The sequence below is a fragment of the Pleurodeles waltl genome, chromosome 4_1 (genome assembly GCF_031143425.1).
Source record: "Pleurodeles waltl isolate 20211129_DDA chromosome 4_1, aPleWal1.hap1.20221129, whole genome shotgun sequence".
NCBI lineage: Eukaryota > Metazoa > Chordata > Amphibia > Caudata > Salamandridae > Pleurodeles > Pleurodeles waltl.
Window position 1 is genome coordinate 940,470,103 of NC_090442.1, and position 24,706 is coordinate 940,494,808.

The window sequence follows — 24,706 nt, forward strand, 5'->3', positions numbered from 1 at the left end:
GTTTTGGGGCATTTCCTGTCTCGGGCGCTAGACCTACCCACACAAGTGAGGTATCATTTTTATCGGGAGACTTGGGGGAACGCTGGGTGGAAGGAAATTTGTGGCTTCTCTCTGATTCCAGAACTTCCTGTCACCAAAATGTGAGGAAAATGTGGTTTTTAAGCCACATTTTGAGGTTTGCAAATGATTCTGGGTAACAGAACCTGGTCAGAGCCCCACAAGTCACCCCATCTTGGATTCCCCTAGGTCTCTAGTTTTAAAAAATGCACAGGTTTGGTAGGTTTCCCTAGGTGCCGGCTGAGCTAGAGGCCAAAATCTACAGGTAGGCACTTTGCAAAAAACACCTCTGTTTTCTTTAAAAAAATGTAATGTGTACACGTTTCATTTTGGGGCATTTCCTGTCGCGGGCGCTAGGCCTACCCACACAAGTGAGGTATCATTTTTATCGGGAGACTTGGGGGAACGCTGGGTGGAAGGAAATTTGTGGCTCCTCTCTGATTCCAGAACTTTCTGTCACCAAAATGTGAGGAAAATGTGTTTTTTTACCCACATTTTGAGGTTTGCAAAGGATTCTGGGTAACAAAACCTGGTCAGAGCCCCACAAGTCACCCCATCTTGGATTTCTCTAGGTCTCTAGTTTTCAAAAATGCATAGGTTTGGTAGGTTTCCCTAGGTGCCGGCTGAGCTAGAGGCCAAAATCTACAGGTAGGCACTTTGCAAAAAACACCTCTGTTTTCTTTCAAAAAATGTGATGTGTCCGCGTTGCGTTTTGGGGCATTTCCTATCGCGGGCGCTAGGCCTACACACACAAGTGAGGTATCATTTTTATCGGGAGACTTGGGGGAACGCTGGGTGGAAGGAAATTTGTGGCTCCTCTCTCATTCCAGAAGTTTCTGTCACCAAAATGTGAGGAAAATGTGTTTTTTTAGCCAAATTTTGAGGTTTGCAAAGGATTCTGGGTAACAAAACCTGGTCAGAGCCCCACAAGTCACCCCATCTTGGATTCCCCTAGGTCTCTAGTTTTAAAAAATGCACAGGTTTGGTAGGTTTCCCTAGGTACCGGCTGAGCTAGAGGCCAAAATCTACAGGTAAGCACTTTGCAAAAAACACCTCTGTTTTCTTTAAAAAAATGAGATGTGTCCACGTTGCGTTTTGGGGCATTTCCTGTCGCGGGCGCTAGACCTACCCACACAAGTGAGGTATCATTTTTATCGTGAGACTTGGGGGAACGCTGGGTGGAAGGAAATTTGTGGCTCCTCTCTGATTCCAGAAGTTTCTGTCACCAAAATGTGAGGAAAATGTGTTTTTTTAGCCAAATTTGAGGTTTGCAAAGGATTCTGGGTAACAAAACCTGGTCAGAGTCCCACAAGTCACTCCATCTTGGATTCCCCTAGGTCTCTAGTTTTAAAAAATGCACAGGTTTGATAGGTTTCCCTAGGTGCCGGCTGAGCTAGAGGCCAAAATCTACAGGTAGGCACTTTGCAAAAAACACCTCTGTTTTCTTTCAAAAAATGAGATGTGTCCACGTTGCGTTTTGGGGCATTTCCTGTCTCGGGCGCTAGACCTACCCACACAAGTGAGGTATCATTTTTATCGGGAGACTTGGGGGAACGCTGGGTGGAAGGAAATTTGTGGCTTCTCTCTGATTCCAGAACTTCCTGTCACCAAAATGTGAGGAAAATGTGGTTTTTTAGCCACATTTTGAGGTTTGCAAATGATTCTGGGTAACAGAACCTGGTCAGAGCCCCACAAGTCACCCCATCTTGGATTCCCCTAGGTCTCTAGTTTTAAAAAATGCACAGGTTTGGTAGGTTTCCCTAGGTGCCGGCTGAACTAGAGGCCAAAATCTACAGGTAGGCACTTTGCAAAAAACACCTCTGTTTTCTTTAAAAAAATGTGATGTGTACACGTTTCATTTTGGGGCATTTCCTGTCGCGGGCGCTAGGCCTACCCACACAAGTGAGGTATCATTTTTATCGGGAGACTTGGGGGAACGCTGGGTGGAAGGAAATTTGTGGCTCCTCTCTGATTCCAGAACTTTCTGTCACCAAAATGTGAGGAAAATGTGTTTTTTTACCCACATTTTGAGGTTTGCAAAGGATTCTGGGTAACAAAACCTGGTCAGAGCCCCACAAGTCACCCCATCTTGGATTTCTCTAGGTCTCTAGTTTTGAAAAATGCATAGGTTTGGTAGGTTTCCCTAGGTGCCGGCTGAGCTAGAGGCCAAAATCTACAGGTAGGCACTTTGCAAAAAACACCTCTGTTTTCTTTCAAAAAATGTGATGTGTCCGCGTTGCGTTTTGGGGCATTTCCTATCGCGGGCGCTAGGCCTACACACACAAGTGAGGTATCATTTTTATCGGGAGACTTGGGGGAACGCTGGGTGGAAGGAAATTTGTGGCTCCTCTCTCATTCCAGAAGTTTCTGTCACCAAAATGTGAGGAAAATGTGTTTTTTTAGCCAAATTTTGAGGTTTGCAAAGGATTCTGGGTAACAAAACCTGGTCAGAGCCCCACAAGTCACCCCATCTTGGATTCCCCTAGGTCTCTAGTTTTAAAAAATGCACAGGTTTGGTAGGTTTCCCTAGGTACCGGCTGAGCTAGAGGCCAAAATCTACAGGTAAGCACTTTGCAAAAAACACCTCTGTTTTCTTTCAAAAAATGAGATGTGTCCACGTTGCGTTTTGGGGCATTTCCTGTCGCGGGCGCTAGACCTACCCACACAAGTGAGGTATCATTTTTATCGTGAGACTTGGGGGAACGCTGGGTGGAAGGAAATTTGTGGCTTCTCTCTGATTCCAGAAGTTTCTGTCACCAAAATGTGAGGAAAATGTGTTTTTTTAGCCACATTTTGAGGTTTGCAAAGGATTCTGGGTAACAAAACCTGGTCAGAGCCCCACAAGTCACCCCATCTTGGATTTCTCTAGGTCTCTAGTTTAAAAAAATGCATAGGTTTGGTAGGTTTCCCTAGGTGCCGGCTGAGCTAGAGGCCAAAATCTACAGGTAGGCACTTTGCAAAAAACACCTCTGTTTTCTTTCAAAAAATGTGATGTGTCCACATTGCGTTTTGGGCCATTTCCTGTCGCGGGCGCTAGGCCTACACACACAAGTGAGGTATCATTTTTATCGGGAGACTTGGGGGAACGCTGGGTGGAAGGAAATTTGTGGCTCCTCTCTGATTCCAGAAGTTTCTGTCACCAAAATGTGAGGAAAATGTGTTTTTTTAGCCAAATTTCAGGTTTGCAAAGGATTCTGGGTAACAAAACCTGGTCAGAGCCCCACAAGTCACCCCATCTTGGATTCCCCTAGGTCTCTAGTTTTAAAAAATGCACAGGTTTGGTAGGTTTCCCTAGGTCCCGGCTGAGCTAGAGGCCAAAATCTACAGGTAGGCACTTTGCAAAAAACACCTCTGTTTTCTTTCAAAAAATGAGATGTGTCCACGTTGCGTTTTGGGGCATTTCCTGTCGCGGGCGCTAGACCTACCCACACAAGTGAGGTATCATTTTTATCGGGAGACTTGGGGGAACGCTGGGTGGAAGGAAATTTGTGGCTTCTCTCTGATTCCAGAACTTCCTGTCACCAAAATGTGTGGAAAATGTGGTTTATTAGCCACATTTTGAGGTTTGCAAAGGATTCTGGGTAACAGAACCTGGTCAGAGCCCAACAAGTCACCCCATCTTGGATTCCCCTAGGTCTCTAGTTTAAAAAAATGCACAGGTTTGGTAGGTTTCCCTAGGTGCCGGCTGAGCTAGAGGCCAAAATCTACAGGTAGGCACTTTGCAAAAAACACCTCTGTTTTCTTTCAAAAAATGAGATGTGTCCACGTTGCGTTTTGGGGCATTTCCTGTCGCGGGCGCTAGACCTACCCACACAAGTGAGGTATCATTTTTATCGGGAGACTTGGGGGAACGCTGGGTGGAAGGAAATTTGTGGCTTCTCTCTGATTCCAGAACTTCCTGTCACCAAAATGTGTGGAAAATGTGGTTTTTTAGCCACATTTTGAGGTTTGCAAAGGATTCTGGGTAACAGAACCTGGTCAGAGCCCAACAAGTCACCCCATCTTGGATTCCCCTAGGTCTCTAGTTTAAAAAAAATGCACAGGTTTGGTAGGTTTCCCTAGGTGCCGGCTGAGCTAGATGCCAAAATCTACAGGTAGGCACTTTGCAAAAAACACCTCTGTTTTCTTTCAAAAAATGTGATGTGTCCACGTTTCATTTCGGGGAATTTCCTGTCGCGGGTGCTAGACCTACCCACACAAGTGAGGTATCATTTTTATCGTGAGACTTGGGGGAACACTGGGTGGAAGGAAATTTGTGTCTTCTCTCTGATTCCAGAACTTCCTGTCACCAAAATGTGAGGAAAATGTGTTTTTTTAGCCACATTTTGAGGTTTGCAAAGGATTCTGGGTAACAGAACCTGGTCAGAGCCCCACAAGTCACCCCATCTTGGATTCCCCTAGGTCTCTAGTTTTAAAAAATGCACAGGTTTGGTAGGTTTCCCTAGGTGCCGGCTGAGCTAGAGGCCAAAATCTACAGGTAGGCACTTTGCAAAAAACACCTCTGTTTTCTTTCAAAAAATGTGATGTGTCCACGTTTCATTTTGGGGCATTTCCTGTCGCGGGCGCTAGGCCTACCCACACAAGTGAGGTATCATTTTTATCGGGAGACTTGGGGGAACGCTGGGTGGAAGGAAATTCGTGGCTCCTCTCTGATTCCAGAACTTTCTGTCACCAAAATGTGAGGAAAATGTGTTTTTTTACCCACATTTTGAGGTTTGCAAAGGATTCTGGGTAACAAAAACTGGTCAGAGCCCCACAAGTCACCCCATCTTGGATTCCCCTAGGTCTTTAGTTTTAAAAAATGCACAGGTTTGATAGGTTTCCCTAGGTGCCGGCTGAGCTAGAGGCCAAAATCTACAGGTAGGCACTTTGCAAAAAACACCTCTGTTTTCTTTCAAAAAATGAGATGTGTCCACGTTGCGTTTTGGGGCATTTCCTGTCGCGGGCGCTAGGCCTACCCACACAAGTGAGGTATCATTTTTATCGGGAGACTTGGGGGAACGCTGGGTGGAAGGAAATTTGTGGCTCCTCTCTGATTCTAGAACTTTCTGTCACCAAAATGTGAGGAAAATGTGTTTTTTTACCCACATTTTGAGGTTTGCAAAGGATTCTGGGTAACAAAACCTGGTCAGAGCCCCACAAGTCACCCCATCTTGGATTTCTCTAGGTCTCTAGTTTTCAAAAATGCATAGGTTTGGTAGGTTTCCCTAGGTGCCGGCTGAGCTAGAGGCCAAAATCTACAGGTAGGCACTTTGCAAAAAACACCTCTGTTTTCTTTCAAAAAATGAGATGTGTCCACGTTGCGTTTTGGGGCATTTCCTATCGCGGGCGCTAGACCTACCCACACAAGTGAGGTATAATTTTTATCGGGAGACTTGGGGGAACGCTGGGTGGAAGGAAATTTGTGGCTCCTCTCTGATTCCAGAAGTTTCTGTCACCAAAATGTGAGGAAAATGTGTTTTTTTAGCCAAATTTTGAGGTTTGCAAAGAATTCTGGGTAACAAAACCTGGTCAGAGCCCCACAAGTCACCCCATCTTGGATTCCCCTAGGTCTCTAGTTTTAAAAAATGCACAGGTTTGGTAGGTTTCCCTAGGTCCCGGCTGAGCTAGAGGCCAAAATCTACAGGTATGCACTTTGCAAAAAACACCTCTGTTTTCTTTCAAAAAATGAGATGTGTCCACGTTGCGTTTTGGGGCATTTCCTGTCGCGGGCGCTAGACCTACCCACACAAGTGAGGTATCATTTTTATCGGGAGACTTGGGGGAACGCTGGGTGGAAGGAAATTTGTGGCTTCTCTCTGATTCCAGAACTTCCTGTCACCAAAATGTGTGGAAAATGTGGTTTTTTAGCCACATTTTGAGGTTTGCAAAGGATTCTGGGTAACAGAACCTGGTCAGAGCCCAACAAGTCACCCCATCTTGGATTCCCCTAGGTCTCTAGTTTAAAAAAATGCACAGGTTTGGTAGGTTTCCCTAGGTGCCGGCTGAGCTAGAGGCCAAAATCTACAGGTAGGCACTTTGCAAAAAACACCTCTGTTTTCTTTCAAAAAATGTGATGTGTGCACGTTTCATTTTGGGGCATTTCCTGTCGCGGGCGCTAGGCCTACCCACACAAGTGAGGTACCATTTTTATCGGGAGACTTGGGGGAACGCTGGGTGGAAGGAAATTTGTGGCTTCTCTCTGATTCCAGAACTTCCTGTCACCAAAATGTGAGGAAAATGTGGTTTTTTAGCCACATTTTGAGGTTTGCAAAGGATTCTGGGTAACAGAACCTGGTCAGAGCCCCACAAGTCACCCCATCTTGGATTCCCCTAGGTCTCTAGTTTTAAAAAATGCACAGGTTTGGTAGGTTTCCCTAGGTGCCGGCTGAGCTAGAGGCCAAAATCTACAGGTAGGCACTTTGCAAAAAACACCTCTGTTTTCTTTCAAAAAATGTGATGTGTCCACGTTTCATTTTGGGGCATTTCCTGTCGCGGGCGCTAGGCCTACCCACACAAGTGAGGTATCATTTTTATCGGGAGACTTGGGGGGACGCTGGGTGGACGGAAATTTGTGGCTCCTCTCTGATTCCAGAACTTTCTGTCACCAAAATGTGAGGAAAATGTGTTTTTTTACCCACATTTTGAGGTTTGCAAAGGATTCTGGGTAACAAAACCTGGTCAGAGCCCCACAAGTCACCCCACCTTGGATTTCTCTAGGTCTCTAGTTTTCAAAAATGCATAGGTTTGGTAGGTTTCCCTAGGTGCGGGCTGAGCTAGAGGCCAAAATCTACAGGTAGGCACTTTGCAAAAAACACCTCTGTTTTCTTTAAAAAAATGTGATGTGTCCACGTTGCGTTTTGGGGCATTTCCTATCGCGGGCGCTAGGCCTACCCACACAAGTGAGGTATCATTTTTATCGGGCGACTTGGGGGAACGCTGGGTGGAAGGAAATTAGTGGCTCCTCTCTGATTCCAGAAGTTTCTGTCACCAAAATGTGAGGAAAATGTGTTTTTTTAGCCAAATTTTGAGGTTTGCAAAGGATTCTGGGTAACAAAACCTGGTGAGAGCCCCACAAGTCACCCCATCTTGGATTTCCCTAGGTCTCTAGTTATCAAAAATGCACAGGTTTGGTAGGTTTCCCTAGGTGCCGGCTGAGCTAGAGGCCAAAATCTACAGGTAGGCACTTTGCAAAAAACACCTTTGTTTTCTTTAAAAAAATGTGATGTGTCCACGTTGCGTTTTGGGGCATTTCCTGTCGCGGGCGCTAGACCTACCCACACAAGTGAGGTATCATTTTTATCGGGAGAATTGGGGGAACGCTGGGTGGAAGGAAATTTGTGGCTCCTCTCTGATTCCAGAACTTTCTGTCACCAAAATGTGAGGAAAATGTGTTTTTTTACCCAAATTTTGAGGTTTGCAAAGGATTCTGGGTAACAAAACCTAGTCAGAGCCCCACAAGTCATCCAATCTTGGATTCCCCTAGGTCTCTAGTTTTAAAAAATGCATAGGTTTGGTAGGTTTCCCCAGGTGCCGGCTGAGCTAGAGGCCAAAATCTACAGGTAGGCACTTTGCAAAAAACACCTGTTTTCTTTCAAAAAATGTGATGTGTCCACGATGCCTTTTGGGGCATTTCCTGTCGCGGGCGCTAGGCCTACCCACACAAGTGAGGTATCATTTTTATCGGAAGACTTGGGGGAACGCTGGGTGGAAGGAAATTAGTGGCTCCTCTCTGATTCCAGAAGTTTCTGTCACCAAAATGTGAGGAAAATGTGTTTTTTTAGCCAAATTTTGAGGTTTGCAAAGAATTCTGGGTAACAAAACCTGGTCAGAGCCCCACAAGTCACCCCATCTTGGATTCCCCTAGGTCTCTAGTTTTAAAAAATGCACAGGTTTGGTAGGTTTCCCTAGGTCCCGGCTGAGCTAGAGGCCAAAATCTACAGGTAGGCACTTTGCAAAAAACACCTCTGTTTTCTTTCAAAAAATGAGATGTGTCCACGTTGCGTTTTGGGGCATTTCCTGTCGTGGGCGTTAGACCTACCCACACAAGTGAGGTATCATTTTTATCGGGAGACTTGGGGGAACGCTGGGTGGAAGGAAATTTGTGGCTTCTCTCTGATTCCAGAACTTCCTGTCACCAAAATGTGTGGAAAATGTGGTTTATTAGCCACATTTTGAGGTTTGCAAAGGATTCTGGGTAACAGAACCTGGTCAGAGCCCAACAAGTCACCCCATCTTGGATTCCCCTAGGTCTCTAGTTTAAAAAAATGCACAGGTTTGGTAGGTTTCCCTAGGTGCCGGCTGAGCTAGAGGCCAAAATCTACAGGTAGGCACTTTGCAAAAAACACCTCTGTTTTCTTTCAAAAAATGTGATGTGTGCACGTTTCATTTTGGGGCATTTCCTGTCACGGGCGCTAGGCCTACCCACACAAGTGAGGTACCATTTTTATCGGGAGACTTGGGGGAACGCTGGGTGGAAGGAAATTTGTGGCTTCTCTCTGATTCCAGAACTTCCTGTCACCAAAATGTGAGGAAAATGTGTTTTTTTAGCCACATTTTGAGGTTTGCAAAGGATTCTGGGTAACAGAACCTGGTCAGAGCCCCACAAGTCACCCCATCTTGGATTCCCCTAGGTCTCTAGTTTTAAAAAATGCACAGGTTTGGTAGGTTTCCCTAGGTGCCGGCTGAGCTAGAGGCCAAAATGTACAGGTAGGCACTTTGCAAAAAACACCTCTGTTTTCTTTCAAAAAATGTGATGTGTCCACGTTTCATTTTGGGGCATTTCCTGTCGCGGGCGCTAGGCCTACCCACACAAGTGAGGTATCATTTTTATCGGGAGACTTGGGGGGACGCTGGGTGGACGGAAATTTGTGGCTCCTCTCTGATTCCAGAACTTTCTGTCACCAAAATGTGAGGAAAATGTGTTTTTTTACCCACATTTTGAGGTTTGCAAAGGATTCTGGGTAACAAAACCTGGTCAGAGCCCCACAAGTCACCCCATCTTGGATTTCTCTAGGTCTCTAGTTTTAAAAAATGCATAGGTTTGGTAGGTTTCCCTAGGTGCGGGCTGAGCTAGAGGCCAAAATCTACAGGTAGGCACTTTGCAAAAAACACCTCTGTTTTCTTTAAAAAAATGTGATGTGTCCATGTTGCGTTTTGGGGCATTTCCTATCGCGGGCGCTAGGCCTACCCACACAAGTGAGGTATCATTTTTATCGGGAGACTTGGGGGAACGCTGGGTGGAAGGAAATTAGTGGCTCCTCTCTGATTCCAGAAGTTTCTGTCACCAAAATGTGAGGAAAATGTGTTTTTTTAGCCAAATTTTGAGGTTTGCAAAGGATTCTGGGTAACAAAACCTGGTGAGAGCCCCACAAGTCACCCCATCTTGGATTTCCCTAGGTCTCTAGTTATCAAAAATGCACAGGTTTGGTAGGTTTCCCTAGGTGCCGGCTGAGCTAGAGGCCAAAATCTACAGGTAGGCACTTTGCAAAAAACACCTTTGTTTTCATTAAAAAAATGTGATGTGTCCACGTTGCGTTTTGGGGCATTTCCTGTCGCGGGCGCTAGACCTACCCACACAAGTGAGGTATCATTTTTATCGGGAGAATTGAGGGAACGCTGGGTGGAAGGAAATTTGTGGCTCCTCTCTGATTCCAGAACTTTCTGTCACCAAAATGTGAGGAAAATGTGTTTTTTTACCCAAATTTTGAGGTTTGCAAAGGATTCTGGGTAACAAAACCTAGTCAGAGCCCCACAAGTCATCCAATCTTGGATTCCCCTAGGTCTCTAGTTTTCAAAAATGCATAGGTTTGGTAGGTTTCCCCAGGTGCCGGCTGAGCTAGAGGCCAAAATCTACAGGTAGGCACTTTGCAAAAAACACCTGTTTTCTTTCAAAAAATGTGATGTGTCCACGATGCCTTTTGGGGCATTTCCTGTCGCGGGCGCTAGGCCTACCCACACAAGTGAGGTATCATTTTTATCGGAAGACTTGGGGGAACGCTGGGTGGAAGGAAATTAGTGGCTCCTCTCTGATTCCAGAACTTTCTGTCACCAAAATGTGAGGAAAATCTCTTTTTTTAGCCAAATTTTGAGGTTTGCAAAGGATTCTGGGTAAAAAAACCTGGTCAGAGCCCCACAAGTCACCCCATCTTGGATTCCCCTAGGTCTCTAGTTTTCAAAAATGCACAGGTTTGGTAGGTTTCCCTAGGTGCCGGCTGAGCTACAGGCGAAAATCTACAGGTAGGCACTTTGCAAAAAACACCTCTGTTTTCTTTCAAAAAATGTGATGTGTCCACGTTGCGTTTTGGGGCATTTCCTGTCGCGGGCGCTAGGCCTACCCACACAAGTGAGGTATCATTTTTAGCGGGAGACTTGGGGGAACGCTGGGTGGAAGGAAATTAGTGGCTCCTCTCTGATTCCAGAAGTTTCTGTCACCAAAATGTGAGGAAAATCTCTTTTTTTAGCCAAATTTTGAGGTTTGCAAAGGATTCTGGGTAACAAAACCTGGTCAGAGCCCCACAAGTCACCCCATCTTGGATTCCCCTAGGTCTCTAGTTTTCAAAAATGCACAGGTTTGGTAGGTTTCCCTAGGTGCCAGCTGAGCTAGAGGCCAAAATCTACAGGTAGGCACTTTGCAAAAAACACCTCTGTTTTCTTTCAAAAAATGTGATGTGTCCACGTTGCATTTTGGGGCATTGCCTGTCACGGGCGCTAGGCCTACCCACACAAGTGAGGTATCATTTTTATCGGGAGACTTGGGGGAACGCTGGGTGGAAGGAAATTAGTGGCTCCTCTCTGATTCCAGAAGTTTCTGTCACCAAAATGTGAGGAAAATGTGTTTTTTTAGCCAAATTTTGAGGTTTGCAAAGGATTCTGGGTAACAAAACCTGGTCAGAGCCCCACAAGTCACCCCATCTTGGATTTGCCTAGGTCTCTAGTTTTCAAAAATGCACAGGTTTGGTAGGTTTCCCTAGGTGCCGGCTGAGCTAGAGGCCAAAATCTACAGGTAGGCACTTTGCAAAAAACACCTCTGTTTTCTTTCAAAAAATGTGATGTGTCCACGTTGCATTTTGGGGCATTTCCTGTCACGGGCGCTAGGCCTACCCACACAAGTGAGGTATCATTTTTATCGGGAGACTTGGGGGAACGCTGGGTGGAAGGAAATTAGTGGCTCCTCTCTGATTCCAGAAGTTTCTGTCACCAAAATGTGAGGAAAATGTGTTTTTTTAGCCAAATTTTGAGGTTTGCAAAGGATTCTGGGTAACAAAACCTGGTCAGAGCCCCAGAAGTCACCCCATCTTGGATTTCCCTAGGTCTCTACTTTTATAAAATGCATAGGTTTGGTAGGTTTCTCTAGGTGCCGGCTGAGCTAGAGGCCAAAATCTACAGGTAGGCACTTTGCAAAAAACACCTCTGTTTTCTTTCAAAAAATGTGATGTGTCCACGTTGCGTTTTGGGGCATTTCTTTTTGCGGGCACTAGGCCTACCCATACAAGTGAGGTATCATTTTTATCGGGAGACTTGGGGAAACGCTGGGTGGAAGGAAATTTGTGGCTCCTCTCTGATTCCAGAACTTTCTGTCACCAAAATGTGAGGAAAATGTGTTTTTTTAGCCATTTTGAGGTTTGCAAAGGATTCTGGGTAACAAAACCTGGTCAGAGCCCCACAAGTCACCCCATCTTGGATTCCCCTAGTTCTCTAGTTTTCAAAAATGCACAGGTTTGGTAGGTTTCCCTAGGTGCCAGCTGAGCTAGAGGCCAAAATCTACAGGTAGGCACTTTGCAAAAAACACCTCTGTTTTCTTTCAAATAATTTGATGTGTCCACGTTGCGTTTTGGGGCATTTCCTGTCGCGGGCGCTAGGCGTACCCACACAAGTGAGGTATCATTTTTATCGGGAGACTTGGGGGAACGCTGGGGTGAAGGACATTTGTGGCTCCTCTCTGATTCCAGAACTTTCTGTCACCAAAATGTGAGGAAAATTTGTTTTTTTAGCCAAATTTTGAGGTTTGCAAAGGATTCTGGGTAACAAAACCTAGTCAGAGCCCCACAAGTCACCCAATCTTGGATTTCCCTAGGTCTCTAGTTTTAAAAAATGCATAGGTTTGGTAGGTTTCCCTAGGTGCCGGCTGAGCTAGAGGACAAAATCTACAGGTAGGCACTTTGCAAAAAACACCTCAGTTTTTTTTCAAAAAATGTGATGTGTCCACGTTGCGTTTTGGGGCATTTCCTGTCGCGGGCGCTAGGCCTACCCACACAAGTGAGGTATCATTTTTAGCGGGAGACTTGGGGGAACGCTGGGTGGAAGGAAATTTGTGGCTTCTCTCTGATTCCAGAACTTTCTGTCACCAAAATGTGAGGAAAATGTGTTTTTTTTGCCACATTTTGAGGTTTGCAAAGGATTCTGGGTAACAGAACCTGGTCAGAGCCACACAAGTCCCCCCATCTTGGATTCCCCTAGGTCTCTAGTTTTGAAAAATGCACAGGTTTGGTAGGTTTCCCTAGGTGAGCTAGAGGCTAGGCTAGGCTAGGCTAGGGTACCACTGTAGTTCCCTAGGCTGAGCTAGAGGCCAAAATCTACAGGTAGGCACTTTGGAAAAAACACCTCTGTTTTCTTTAAAAAAATGTGATGTGTGTACGTTGCGTTTTGGGGCATTTCCTGTCGCGGGCGCTAGACCTACCCACACAAGTGAGGTATCATTTTTATTGGGAGACTTGGGGGAACACTGGGTGGAAGGAAATTTGTGGCTCCTCTCTGATTCCAGAACTTTCTGTCAACAAAGTGTTGGGAAAATTTGTTTTTTTAGCCACATTTTGAGGTTTGCAAAGGATTCTGGGTAACAGAACCTGGTCAGAGCCCCACAAGTCACCCCATCTTGGATTCCCCTAGGTCTCTAGTTTTCAAAAATGCATAGGTTTGGTAGGTTTCCCTGGGTGACGGCTGAGCTAGAGGCCAAAATCTACAGGTAGGCACTGTGCAAAAAACACCCCTGTTTTCTTTAAAAAAATGTGATGTGTCCACGTTGCGTTTTGGGTCCTTTCCTGTCGCGGGCGCTAGGCTAACCCACACAAGTGAGGTATCATATTTATCGGGAGACTTGGGGGAACGCTGGGTGGAAGGAAATTTGTGGCTCCTCTCTGATTCCAGAACTTTCTGTCAACAAAGTGTGAGGAAAATTTGTTTTTTTAGCCACATTTTGAGTTATGCAAAGGATTCTGGGTAACAGAACCTGGTCAGAGCCCCACAAGTCACCCCATCTTGGATGCCCCTAGGTCTCTAGTTTTCATAAATGCATGGGTTTGGTAGGTTTCCCTGGGTGCCGGCTGAGCTAGAGGCCAAAATCTACAGGTAGGCACTGTGCAAAAAACACCTCTGTTTTCTTTAAAAAAATGTGATGTGTCCACGTTGCGTTTTGGGGCATTTCCAGTCGCGGGCGCTAGGCCTACCCACACAAGTGAGGTATCATTTTTATCGGGAGACTTGGGGGAACGCTGGGTGGAAGGAAATTTGTGGCTTCTCTCTGATTCCAGAACTTTCTGTCACCAAAATGTGAGGAAAATGTGTTTTTTTAGCCACATTTTGAGGTTTGCAAAGGATTCTGGGTAACAGAACCTGGTCAGAGCCCCAAAAGTCACCCCATCTTGGATTCCCCTAGGTCTCTAGTTTTGAAAAATGCACAGGTTTGGTAGGTTTCCCTAGGTGCCGGCTGAGCTAGAGGCCAAAATCTACAGGTAGGCACTTTGCAAAAAACACCTCTGTTTTCTTTCAAAAAATGTGATGTGTGTACGTTGCGTTTTGGGGCATTTCCTGTCGCGGGCGCTAGGGCTACCCACACAAGTGAGGTATCATTTTTATTGGGAGGCTTCGGGGAAGGCTGGGTGGAAGGAAATTTGTGGCTCCTCTCTGATTCCAGAACTTTCTGTCAACAAAGTGTGAGGAAAATTTGTTTTTTAGCCACATTTTGAGGTTTGCAAAGGATTCTGGGTATCAGAACCAGGTCAGAGCCCCACAAGTCACCCCATCTTGGATTCCCCAAGGTCTCTAGTTTTCATAAATGCATGGGTTTGGTAGGTTTCCCTGGGTGCCGGCTGAGCTAGAGGCCAAAATCTACAGGTAGGCACTGTGCAAAAAACACCTCTGTTTTCTTTAAAAAAATGTGATGTGTCCACGTTGCGTTTTGGGGCATTTCCAGTCGCGGGCGCTAGGCCTACCCACACAAGTGAGGTATCATTTTTATCGGGAGACTTGGTGGAATGCGGGTGGAAGGAAATTTGTGGCTTCTCTCTGATTCCAGAACTTTCTGTCACCAAAATGTGAGGAAAATGTGTTTTTTTAGCCACATTTTGAGGTTTGCAAAGGATTCTGGGTAACAGAACCTGGTCAGAGCCCCACAAGTCACCCCATCTTGGATTCCCCTAGGTCTCTAGTTTTGAAAAATGCACAGGTTTGGTAGGTTTCCCTAGGTGCCGGCTGAGCTAGAGGCCAAAATCTACACGTAGGCACTTTGCAAAAAACACCTCTGTTTTCTTTCAAAAAATGTGATGTGTGTACGTTGCGTTTTGGGGCATTTCCTGTCGCGGGCGCTAGGGCTACCCACACAAGTGAGGTATCATTTTTATTGGGAGGCTACGGGGAAGGCTGGGTGGAAGGAAATTTGTGGCTCCTCTCTGATTCCAGAACTTTCTGTCAACAAAGTGTGAGGAAAATTTGTTTTTTAGCCACATTTTGAGGTTTGCAAAGGATTCTGGGTATCAGAACCTGGTCAGAGCCCCACAAGTCACCCCATCTTGGATTCCCCAAGGTCTCTAGTTTTCAAAAATGCATAGGTTTGGTAGGTTTCCCTGGGTGACGGCTGAGCTAGAGGCCAAAATCTACAGGTAGGCACTGTGCAAAAAACACCCCTGTTTTCTTTAAAAAAATGTGATGTGTCCACGTTGCGTTTTGGGTTCTTTCCTGTCGCGGGCGCTAGGCTAACCCACACAAGTGAGGTATCATTTTTATCGGGAGACTTGGGGGAACGCTGGGTGGAAGGAAATTTGTGGCTCCTCTCTGATTCCAGAACTTTCTGTCAACAAAGTGTGAGGAAAATTTGTTTTTTTAGCCACATTTTGAGGTATGCAAAGGATTCTGGGTAACAGAACCTGGTCAGAGCCCCACAAGTCACCCCATCTTGGATGCCCCTAGGTCTCTAGTTTTCATAAATGCATGGGTTTGGTAGGTTTCCCTGGGTGCCGGCTGAGCTAGAGGCCAAAATCTACAGGTAGGCACTGTGCAAAAAACACCTCTGTTTTCTTCAAAAAAAATGTGATGTGTCCACGTTGCGTTTTGGGGCCTTTCGTGTCGCGGGCGCTAGGCCTACCCACACAAGTGAGGTATCATTTTTATCGGGAGACTTGGGGGAATGCTGGGTGGAAGGTAATTAGTGGCTCCTCTCTGATTCCAGAAGTTTCTGTCACCAAAATGTGAGGAAAATGTGTTTTTTTAGCCAAATTTTGAGGTTTGCAAAGGATTCTGGGTAACAAAACCTGGTCAGAGCCCCACAAGTCACCCCATCTTGGATTCCCCTAGGTCTCTAGTTTTAAAAAATGCACAGGTTTGGTAGGTTTCCCTAGGTGCCGGCTGAGCTAGAGGCCAAAATCTACAGGTAGGCACTTTGCAAAAAACACCTCTGTTTTCTTTAAAAAAATGTGATGTGTCCACGTTGCGTTTTGGGGCATTTCCTGTCGCGGGCGCTAGGCCTACCCACACAAGTGAGGTATCATTTTTATCGGGAGACTTGGGGGAACGCTGGGTGGAAGGAAATTTGTGGCTTCTCTCTGATTCCAGAACTTTCTGTCACCAAAATGTGAGGAAAATGTGTTTTTTTAGCCACATTGTGAGGTTTGGAAAGGATTCTGGGTAACAAAACCTGGTCAGAGCCCCACAAGTCACCCCATCTTGGATTCCCCTAGGTCTCTAGTTTTCAAAAATGCATAGGTTTGGTAGGTTTCTCTGGGTGCCGGCTGAGCTAGAGGCCAAAATCTACAGGTAGGCACTGTGCAAAAAACACCTCTGTTTTCTTTAAAAAAATGTGATGTGTCCACGTTGCGTTTTGGGGCATTTCCTGTTGCGGGCGCTAGGCCTACCCACACAAGTGAGGTATCATTTTTATCGGGAGACTTGGGGGAACGCTGGGTGGAAGGAAATTTGTGGCTCCTCTCTGATTCCAGAACTTTCTGTCAACAAAGTGTGAGGAAAATTTGTTTTTTTAGCCACATTTTGAGGTTTGCAAAGGATTCTGGGTAACAGAACCTGGTCAGAGCCCCACAAGTCACCCCATCTTGGATGCCCCTAGGTCTCTAGTTTTCATAAATGCATAGGTTTGGTAGGTTTCCCTGGGTGCCGGCTGAGCTAGAGGCCAAAATCTACAGGTAGGCACTGTGCAAAAAACACCTCTGTTTTCTTTAAAAAAATGTGATGTGTCCACGTTGCGTTTTGGGGCCTTTCCTGTCGCGGGCGCTAGGCCTACCCACACAAGTGAGGTATCATTTTTATCGGGAGACTTGGGGGAACGCTAGGTGGAAGGAAATTTGTGGCTTCTCTCTGATTCCAGAACTTTCTGTCACCAAAATGTGAGGAAAATGTGTTTTTTTAGCCACATTGTGAGGTTTGGAAAGGATTCTGGGTAACAAAACCTGGTCAGAGCCCCACAAGTCACCCCATCTTGGATTCCCCTAGGTCTCTAGTTTTCAAAAATGCATAGGTTTGGTAGGTTTCTCTGGGTGCCGGCTGAGCTAGAGGCCAAAATCTACAGGTAGGCACTGTGCAAAAAACACCTCTGTTTTCTTTAAAAAAATGTGATGTGTCCACGTTGCGTTTTGGGGCATTTCCTGTTGCGGGCGCTAGGCCTACCCACACAAGTGAGGTATCATTTTTATCGAGAGACTTGGGGGAACGCTGGGTGGAAGGAAATTTGTGGCTCCTCTCTGATTCCAGAACTTTCTGTCAACAAAGTGTGAGGAAAATTTGTTTTTTTAGCCACATTTTGAGGTTTGCAAAGGATCCTGGTAACAGAACCTGGTCAGAGCCCCACAAGTCACCCCATCTTGGATGCCCCTAGGTCTCTAGTTTTCATAAATGCATAGGTTTGGTAGGTTTCCCTGGGTGCCGGCTGAGCTAGAGGCCAAAATCTACAGGTAGGCACTGTGCAAAAAACACCTCTGTTTTCTTTCAAAAAATGTGATGTGTCCACGTTGCGTTTTGGGGCCTTTCCTGTCGCGGGCGCTAGGCCTACCCACACAAGTGAGGTATTATTTTTATCTGGAGACTTGGGGGAACGCTGGGTGGAAGGAAATTTGTGGCTCCTCTCTGATTCCAGAACTTTCTGTCAACAAAGTGTTAGGAAAATTTGTTTTTTTAGCCACATTTTGAGGTTTGCAAAGGATTCTGGGTAACAGAACCTGGTCAGAGCCCCACAAGTCACCCCATCTTGGATTCCCCTAGGTCTCTAGTTTTCATAAATGCATAGGTTTGGTAGGTTTCCCTGGGTGCCGGCTGAGCTAGAGGCCAAAATCTACAGGTAGGCACTGTGCAAAAAACACCTCTGTTTTCTTTAAAAAAATGTGATGTGTCCACGTTGCGTTTTGGGGCCTTTCCTGTCGCGGGCGCTAGGCTAACCCACACAAGTGAGTTATCATTTTTATCGGGAGACTTGGGGGAACGCTGGGTGGAAGGAAATTTGTGGCTCCTCTCTGATTCCAGAACTTTCTGTCACCAAAATGTGAGGAAAATGTGTTTTTTTAGCCACATTGTGAGGTTTGCAAAGGATTCTGGGTAACAAAACCTGGTCAGAGCCCAACAAGTCACACCATCTTGGATTCCCCTAGGTCTCTAGTTTTAAAAAATGCATAGGTTTGGTAGGTTTCCCTGGTTGCCGGCTGAGCTAGAGGCCAAAATCTACAGGTAGGCACTGTGCAAAAAACACCTCTGTTTTCTTTAAAAAAATGTGATGTGTCCACGTTGCGTTTTGGGGCCTTTCCTGTCGCGGGCGCTAGGCTAACCCACACAAGTGAGGTATCATTTTTATCGGGAGACTTGGGGGAACGCTGGGTGGAAGGAAATTTGTGGCTCCTCTCTGATTCGAGAACTTTCTGTCACCAAAATGTGAGGAAAATGTGTTTTTTTAGCCACATTGTGAGGTTTGCAAAGGATTCTGGGTAACAAAACCTGGTCAGAGCCCCACAAGTCACCCCATCTTGGATTTCCCAAGGTCTCTAGTTTTCAAAAATGCATAGGTTTGGTAGGTTTCCCTGGTTGCCGGCTGAGCTAGAGGCCAAAATCTACAGGTAGGCACTGTGCAAAAAACACCTCTGTTTTCTTTAAAAAAATGTGATGTGTCCACGTTGCGTTTTGGGGCATTTCCTGTCGCGGGCGCTAGGCCTACCCACACAAGTGAGGTATCATTTTTATCGGGAGACTTGGGGGAATGCTGGGAGGAAGGAAATTAGTGGCTCCTCTCTGATTCCAGAAGTTTCTGTCACCAAAATGTGAGGAAAATGTGTTTTTTTAGCCAAATTTTGAGGTTTGCAAAGGATTCTGGGTAACAAAACCTGGTCAGAGCCCCACAAGTCACCCCATCTTGGATTCCCCTAGGTCTCTAGTTTTAAAACATGCACAGGTTTGGTAGGTTTCCCTAGGTGCCGGCTGAGCTAGAGGCCAAAATCTACAGGTAGGCACTTTGCAAAAAACACCTCTGTTTTCTTTCAAAAAATGTGATGTGTCCACGTTGCGTTTTGGGGCATTTCCAGTCGCGGGCGCTAGGCCTACCCACACAAGTGAGGTATCATTTTTATCGGGAGACTTGGGGGAACGCTGGGTGGAAGGAAATTTGTGGCTTCTCTCTGATTCCAGAACTTTCTGTCACCAAAATGTGAGGAAAATGTGTTTTTTTAGCCACATTTTGAGGTTTGCAAAGGATTCTGGGTAACAGAACCTGGTCAGAGCCCCACAAGTCACCCCATCTTGGATTCCCCTAGGTCTCTAGTTTTGAAAAATGCACAGGTTTGGTAGGTTTCCCTAGGTGAGCTAGAGTCTAGGCTAGGCTAGGCTAGGGTACCACTGTAGTTCCCTAGGCTGAGCTAGAGGCCAAAATCTACAGGTAGCCACTTTGGAAAAAACACCTCTGTTTTCTTTCAAAAAATGTGATGTGTGTACGTTGCGTTTTGGGGCATTTCCTGTTGCGGGCGCTAGGCCTACCCACACAAGTGAGGTATCATTTTTATTGGGAGACTTGGGGGAACACTGGGTGGAAGTACATTTGTGGCTCCTCTCTGATTCCAGAACTTTCTGTCAACAAAGTGTGAGGAAAATTTGTTTTTTTAGCCACATTTTGAGGTTTGCAAAGGATTCTGGGTAACAGAACCTGGTCAGAGCCCTACAAGTCACCCCATCTTGGATTCCCCTAGGTCTCTAGTTTTCAAAAATGCATAGGTTTGGTAGGTTTCCCTGGTTGCCGGCTGAGCTAGAGGCCAAAATCTACAGGTAGGCACTGTGCAAAAAACACCTCTGTTTTCTTTCAAAAAATGTGATGTGTCCACGTTGCGTTTTGGGGCCTTTCCTGTCGCGGGCGCTAGGCTAACCCACACAAGTGAGGTATCATTTTTATCGGGAGACTTGGGGGAACGCTAGGTGGAAGGAAATTTGTGGCTCCTCTCTGATTCCAGAACTTTCTGTCACCAAAATGTGAGGAAAATGTGTTTTTTTAGCCACATTGTGAGGTTTGCAAAGGATTCTGGGTAACAAAACCTGGTCAGAGCCCCACAAGTCAACCCATCTTGGATTCCCCAAGGTCTCTAGTTTTCAAAAATGCATAGGTTTGGTAGGTTTCCCTGGTTGCCGGCTGAGCTAGAGGCCAAAATCTACAGGTAGGCACTGTGCAAAAAACACCTCTGTTTTCTTTCAAAAAATGTGATGTGTCCACGTTGCGTTTTGGGGCATTTCCTGTCGCGGGCGCTAGGCCTACCCACACAAGTGAGGTATCATTTTTATCGGGAGACTTGGGGGAATGCTGGGTGGAAGGAAATTAGTGGCTCCTCTCTGATTCCAGAAGTTTCTGTCACCAATGTGAGGAAAATGTGTTTTTTTAGCCAAATTTTGAGGTTTGCAAAGGATTCTGGGTAACAAAACCTGGTCAGAGCCCCACAAGTCACCCCATCTTGGATTCCCCTAGGTCTCTAGTTTTAAAACATGCACAGGTTTGGTAGGTTTCCCTAGGTGCCGGCTGAGCTAGAGGCCAAAATCTACAGGTAGGCACTTTGCAAAAAACACCTCTGTTTTCTTTCAAAAAATGTGATGTGTCCACGTTGCGTTTTGGGGCATTTCCAGTCGCGGGCGCTAGGCCTACCCACACAAGTGAGGTATCATTTTTATCGGGAGACTTGGGGGAACGCTGGGTGGAAGGAAATTTGTGGCTTCTCTCTGATTCCAGAACTTTCTGTCACCAAAATGTGAGGAAAATGTGTTTTTTTAGCCACATTTTGAGGTTTGCAAAGGATTCTGGGTAACAGAACCTGGTCAGAGCCCCACAAGTCACCCCATCTTGGATTCCCCTAGGTCTCTAGTTTTGAAAAATGCACAGGTTTGGTAGGTTTCCCTAGGTGAGCTAGAGGCTAGGCTAGGCTAGGCTAGGGTACCACTGTAGTTCCCTAGGCTGAGCTAGAGGCCAAAATCTACAGGTAGGCACTTTGGAAAAAACACCTCTGTTTTCTTTAAAAAAATGTGATGTGTGTACGTTGCGTTTTGGGGCATTTCCTGTTGCGGGCGCTAGGCCTACCCACACAAGTGAGGTATCATTTTTATTGGGAGACTTGGGGGAACACTGGGTGGAAGTACATTTGTGGCTCCTCTCTGATTCCAGAACTTTCTGTCAACAAAGTGTGAGGAAAATTTGTTTTTTTAGCCACATTTTGAGGTTTGCAAAGGATTCTGGGTAACAGAACCTGGTCAGAGCCCTACAAGTCACCCCATCTTGGATTTCCCTAGGTCTCTAGTTTTCAAAAATGCATAGGTTTGGTAGGTTTCCTTGGGTGACGGCTGAGCTAGAGGCCAAAATCTACAGGTAGGCACTGTGCAAAAAACACCTCTGTTTTCTTTCAAAAAATGTGATGTGTCCATGTTGCGTTTTGGGGCCTTTCCTGTCGCGGGCGCTAGGCTAACCCACACAAGTGAGGTATCATTTTTATCGGGAGACTTGGGGGAACGCTGGGTGGAAGGAAATTTGTGGCTCCTCTCTGATTCCAGAACTTTCTGTCAACAAAGTGTGAGGAAAATTAGTTTTTTTAGCCACATTTTGATGTTTGCAAAGGATTCTGGGTAACAGAACCTGGTCAGAGCCCCACAAGTCACCCCATCTTGGATTCCCCTAGGTCTCTACTTTTCATAAATGCATAGGTTTGGTAGGTTTCCCTGATTGCCGGCTGAGCTAGAGGCCAAAATCTACAGCTAGGCACTGTGCAAAAAACACCTCTGTTTTCTTTCAAAAAATGTGATGTGTCCACGTTGCGTTTTGGGGCCTTTCCTGTCGCGGGCTCTAGGCTAACCCACACAAGTGAGGTACCATTTTTATCAGGAGACTTGGGGGAACGCTGGGTGGAAGGAAATTTGTGGCTCCTCTCTGATTTCAGAACTTTCTATCACCAAAATGTGAGGAAACTGTGTTTTTTTAGCCACATTGTGAGGTTTGCAAAGGATTCTGGGTACAAAACCTGGTCAGAGCCCCACAAGTCACCCCATCTTGGATTCCCCTAGGTCTCTAGTTTTAAAAAACGCACAGGTTTGGTAGGTTTCCCTAGGTGCCGGCTGAGCTAGAGGCCAAAATCTACAGGTAGGCACTTTGCAAAAAACACCTCTGTTTTCTTTCAAAAAATGTGATGTGTCCACGTTGCGTTTTGGGGCATTACCAGTCGCGGGCGCTAGGCCTACCCACACAAGTGAGGTATCATTTTTATCGGGAGACTTGGGGGAACGCTGGGTGGAAGGAAATTTGTGGCTCCTCTCTGATTCCAGAACTTTCTGTCACCAAAATGTGAGGAAAATGTGTTTTTTTTGCCACATTTTGAGGTTTGCAAAGGATTCTGGGTAACAGAACCTGGTCAGAGCCCCACAAGTCACCCCATCTTGGATTCCCCTAGGTCTCTAGTTTTCAAAAATGCATAGGTTTGGTAGGTTTCCCTGGTTGCCGGCTGAGCTAGAGGCCAAAATCTACAGGTAGGCACTGTGCAAAAAACACCTCTGTTTTCTTTCAAAAAATGTGATGTGTCCACGTTGCGTTTTGGGGCCTTTCCTGTCGCGGGCGCTAGGCTAACCCACACAAGTGTGGTATCATTTTTATCGGGAGACTTGGGGGAATGTTGGGTGGAAGGAAATTAGTGGCTCCTCTCTGATTCCAGAAGTTTCTGTCACCAAAATGTGAGGAAAATGTGTTTTTTTAGCCAAATTTTGAGGTTTGCAAAGGATTCTGGGTAACAAAACCTGGTCAGAGCCCCACAAGTCACCCCATCTTGGATTCCCCTAGGTCTCTAGTTTTAAAAAATGCACAGGTTTGGTAGGTTTCCCTAGGTGCCGGCTGAGCTAGAGGCCAAAATCTACAGGTAGGCACTTTGCAAAAAACACCTCTGTTTTCTTTCAAAAAATGTGATGTGTCCACGTTGCGTTTTGGGGCATTTCCAGTCACGGGCGCTAGGCCTACCCACACAAGTGAGGTATCATTTTTATTGGGAGACTTGGGGGAATGCTGGGTGGAAGGAAATTTGTGGCTCCTCTCTGATTCCAGAACTTTCTGTCAACAAAGTGTGAGGAAAATTTGTTTTTTAGCCACATTTTGAGGTTTGCAAAGGATTCTGGGTATCAGAACCTGGTCAGAGCCCCACATGTCACCCCATCTTGGATTCCCCAAGGTCTCTAGTTTTCAAAAATCCATAGGTTTGGTAGGTTTCCCTGGGTGACGGCTGAGCTAGAGGATAAAATCTACAGGTAGGCACTGTGCAAAAAACACCTCTGTTTTCTTTAAAAAAATGTGATGTGTCCACGTTGCGTTTTGGGTTCTTTCCTGTCGCGGGCGCTAGGCTAACCCACACAAGTGAGGTATCATTTGTATCGGGAGACTTGGGGGAACGCTGAGTGGAAGGAAATTTGTGGCTCCTCTCTGATTCCAGAACTTTCTGTCAACAAAGTGTGAGGAAAATTTGTTTTTTTAGCCACATTTTGAGGTTTGCAAAGGATTCTGGGTAACAGAACCTGTTCAGAGCCCCACAAGTCACCCCGTCTTGGATTCCCCTAGGTCTCTAGTTTTCATAAATGCATAGGTTTGGTAGGTTTCCCTGGGTGGCGGCTGAGCTAGAGGCCAAAATCTACAGGTAGGCACTGTGCAAAAAACACCTCTGTTTTCTTTCAAAAAATGTGATGTGTCCACGTTGCGTTTTGGGGCCTTTCCTGTCGCGGGCGCTAGGCTAACCCACACAAGTGAGGTATCATTTTTATCGGGAGACTTGGGGGAACGCTGGGTGGAAGGAAATTTGTGGCTCCTCTCTGATTCCAGAACTTTCTGTCGCCAAAACGTGAGGAAAATGTGTTTTTTTAGCCACATTGTGAGGTTTGCAAAGGATTCTGGGTAACAAAACCTGGTCAGAGCCCCACAAGTCACCCGATCTTGGATTCCCCTAGGTCTCTAGTTTTCAAAAATGCATAGGTTTGGTAGGTTTCTCTGGGTGCCGGCTGAGCTAGAGGCCAAAATCTACAGGTAGGCACTGTGCAAAAAACACCTCTGTTTTCTTTCAAAAAATGTGATGTGTCCACGTTGCGTTTTGGGGCTTTTCCTGTCGCGGGCGCTAGGCCTACCCACACAAGTGTGGTATCATTTTTATCGGGAGACTTGGGGGAACGCTGGGTGGAAGGAAATTTGTGGCTCCTCTCTGATTCCAGAAGTTTCTGTCAACAAAGTGTGAGGAAAATTTGTTTTTTTAGCCACATTTTGAGGTATGCAAAGGATTCTGGGTAACAGAACCTGGTCAGAGCCCCACAAGTCACCCCATCTTGGATGCCCCTAGGTCTCTAGTTTTCATAAATGCATGGGTTTGGTAGGTTTCCCTGGGTGCCGGCTGAGCTAGAGGCCAAAATCTACAGGTAGGCACTGTGCAAAAAACACCTATGTTTTCTTTCAAAAAATGTGATGTGTCCACGTTGCGTTTTGGGGCCTTTCCTGTCGCGGGCGCTAGGCCTACCCACACAAGTGAGGTATCATTTTTATCGGGAGACTTGGGGGAATGCTGGGTGGAAGGTAATTAGTGGCTCCTCTCTGATTCCAGAAGTTTCTGTCACCAAAATGTGAGGAAAATGTGTTTTTTTAGCCAAATTTTGAGGTTTGCAAAGGATTCTGGGTAACAAAACCTGGTCAGAGCCCCACAAGTCACCCCATCTTGGATTCCCCTAGGTCTCTAGTTTTAAAAAATTCACAGGTTTGGTAGGTTTCCCTAGGTGCCGGCTGAGCTAGAGGCCAAAATCTACAGGTAGGCACTTTGCAAAAAACACCTCTGTTTTCTTTAAAAAAATGTGATGTGTCCACGTTGCGTTTTGGGGCATTTCCTGTCGCGGGCGCTAGGCCTACCCACACAAGTGAGGTATCATTTTTATCGGGAGA